Here is a 3609-nt window from a genome sequence, read left to right as displayed (position 1 = left end):
AGAAACCGAACCAAACCATTTAAATTTGGATTGGTTTGGTAAAAAAAGTTGAAAAACCGACATTACTGGTTTGGTTTTGGTTTGACCTGAAAACCGAACCAAAAACCATTGGAAAACCGATTAATTTTTAAGCTTAGTTTCTACCGTCGATTTAAAAGTATTAGATTCTACCCATTGATTTAGAGGATAAATAAAAACCCTAAATCTAATATTTCATTATGATACTCTCCCTCTTTCTCTTTCTCCTTCTCTCAGCCGCCTCCCTTCTCCACCCCCAACTACAGCTACTGCTACTCGACTTTTTTCTTCCCGTCTTTCTTCTTTTTTATTTGTCAATAACTAAATTAAGATATATTATATATCTTCTTTTGATCTCTAGAATTAGAGTAAGCTTTAACTATTCTTGATTTTTTTTTTTTTGTCTGTATATTTGTGTAAACCAATACTATCGTCAACTACGTTTTTTTTATCTATAAATTTGTGTATTTTTTTTTAGTTTGACATAATTATTGGTTAACCAAAAACCATTGGGACAAACCGAAACCAACTGGAACCATTTGGAAACCGAACCAATGGTTGATGGATTGGTTTGGTTTAGATTTTTAGAAACCAATAGTATTGGTTTTGGTTTGGCTAGAAACCGAACCAAAACCGACCATGAACAGCCCTACTGACAATCATGCCATCACGTATAAGAGCACTTAGCAACACAACGAGACAGATATTATTCCAATGGTAAAATCATTCGATGATGATACCGATGATCTGAGTTTAAAAATCGTCGGTATCAATTCTTACCGAGTATGCAACTTTCATATCATCCTATATTGCACCAATAATGTTCGCCTCTATAATTACAAGCTGATTAGCATGAAAATGCACATTTACTGTGCACTTATGTGCGTGGTATAGCACGAGTCCATGACTAATTAGCCTCAATTAGGTGTATTAATCTTATTTGATGCCTTATTGTGATCTTTTTCAATTGATAAGGTTTAATTATTGAATTTAAATATTTAATCAACGTTGACTTCTCTTAATCCATTCAGTAACAGTTAACACTTAACAGCCAAAGACTCGAGAGTGAAGTAAGTGAAGCTGGCATTATTATTTATGTTGAGGGGTATTTTAGTCCAAATGTCACTTTCTGTAGCTTAAGTACAAGAATTGGATGTGTCAGTGTACTGTAAACAATGTTTTGGTGATCCCTAGAAAGATTGTGACGTGACGTGCTCCTGGGATCAAACTGGTTGTTGTGTACCTAGAGATGTGCGCCAAGTCGATCCTGTGGCCATGGTTCCACTCAGGTTATGTTCCAAGGGAAAGAGATAAATGACAGCACAAAAACCCACTTCAGCCTAGTCGTAAAACAAATTGGTTGCTTCCAATTACGTCCCTAAATGATATTTAAGAGGTAAATAAATCTGGCTTGATTAGGGTATATCCATTTTGTTCCCAATCACAATAGAGGGTTAAGGAACATTTAATATGTATAAAGTTACCTAATTATCTTTCTCTTAATAATAACCAAAATCACTCTTTTTAAGTTTTAGATCAAAACCTTATTAATTTCCTTTCTTCTCCTTCGTCATCAATCTAATGATCAATTCCTTTCTCCTACTCTATATTTCATCATTTTCAAATGAAAAAATATCGTCGATTATGATTTTTTTTTATTATCGATTAATCCTTTCAAATTCATTCTAGTACTTTGTTTTGTTATTTAAATGACAAATTAGATCAGAAAATTTGAAATTGTTGAATTCTAGTTACACAGTCGGCATGGTATTTGTTTGTCGAGCATGCCGACTTTTCATATTTATTTTTAGTCGGCAAGCTTATAGGATGAACAACATGCCGACTTTTCATATATTATTTTTAGTCGGCAAGGTTATAAGATGAATAGCATGCCAACTTTTCAAAGAGTTTTGTTTCTGAAAGTAATATTTACAGGGTCGGCACGGTATTCATCCTTATACCTTGCCGACTATAGTCGGCAAGGTTATGAAATTAAAACCTTGCCGACTAATTATGCATTTGTAACACCTTTCTCTGTATGTCAAACAATCCTATAGTCTGCATGGTATTTTTTATCGACCTTGCCGACTATAAGGTAGCCAGCAAGGTAAAAAATCAATAAGATGTCAATAGTGAAGCATTTACAACAGTCTCCTGTGTGTCAAAAATAATAAAGTAGGCATCTTCTTCATTCACCGACCTTACCGGCCGGATAAAGTCGGCATGTTATTCATCCGTAGACCTTGCCGGCCAGATATAGTCGGCATGTTCTTCATTCGTCGACCCTGCCGACTTTTCATAGTTTCAGAACTGAAAATGTTGATTTCTTCTTTAATTTTGAATATGATTTCATACATTAGCTTTGCAATCCCCTTTTTAGAAATGTTTGGGTAGTATGTTTTCATTTTCGTTGCAAAAAAAATTCTAAAAACAAATATTTTTCATCAAAAATCTTCCCACATGAGTTCAATCAAAAACAAAATTTGATAACTTAAATTCATAAGTTTTAATCTATTTAATTAATTCATCTAAACTCAATTAGTTAACCTAATAAATTTTTTTAGTGTTAATTAAATAAGGATATATTAGCCATTTAGAAAATACAAGGTTAAGGGATAGTCTATTTTACTTCAAAATGACTTGGCTTTTGTCTTATTGGGTATACCCCAACTAATTTGGATATGCCCCAATCAAGCCAGGTAAATAAAGTCCATCTTTTCACATCACATTTGGATTTGGTTAACCCCTATACTTATTTACTTTTTCTCCTTGATTTTTTAGGTGATTTGGTGACTTTGTTATAGAAGTACAGGAGAGGAGAATATGGGGAAGAAAAGAAGTATGAAGTCAATGAAGGCACACATATAATTAATTCATGGCGATAATTTGAATTATTCCGCTGCCTTATTCTTTAGGCTAGCTAGTTAGTTAGTTGTGTGAAGCACGTAATAGTAACGCCAGCAAATTATTATGCATATATACTATACTAGTAGCTAGCTAACTAACTTTGAAGTATCTCACTTACTAGTATGCTACTATCATATGAGTTGCCTACATGGTGGTGGGGTACCAAGTAAAGAATCTAATCCAATTTCTTTAAAATCAATTGGTGGGTTTTGAGAGATAATAATTGTACACCAGAATTTGGAGAGTTTGTTCCTCCACTCAACACTCACTCTTCTTCCTTTCCACTTTCTTCCCATCTCTTTTAAGTTTCTGTGCTCTCTTGAGAAAACAGGGCAAAAGCTTATTTGGAATACACATTTTGACGGGTCAGAGTTGGTGGGAATGGAACATAGGAGTCCATTTCTCTTTCTGTTATTTTTTTCCTAAGAATTTTATAGATGAAACGAAATGTTAATCCGGCACTGAAGTCACTAGCATATCTGTCGAAAATTTCACTAAAATAGAGGATTAAAAAAAAAAAAGCCTACAAGAGAATGTCGTATTTTCAATCTTAAGGTTCCAAAAAATTTCCTTTAGATAATTATTTCGCACCTCTCAATTAAATAGATGGCTAATATAATGAAGCCCTAAATCAATGTCATTGGATTCAAGATTTGTATTCCTTGATCCAACCCTTTCTTTCTT

The sequence above is a fragment of the Papaver somniferum genome, chromosome 7, assembly GCF_003573695.1.
Source record: "Papaver somniferum cultivar HN1 chromosome 7, ASM357369v1, whole genome shotgun sequence".
In the NCBI taxonomy this organism is placed as follows: Eukaryota; Viridiplantae; Streptophyta; class Magnoliopsida; order Ranunculales; family Papaveraceae; genus Papaver; species Papaver somniferum.
The sequence above is the reverse complement of the archived record's forward strand: the minus strand, read 5'-3'. Positions refer to the sequence as shown.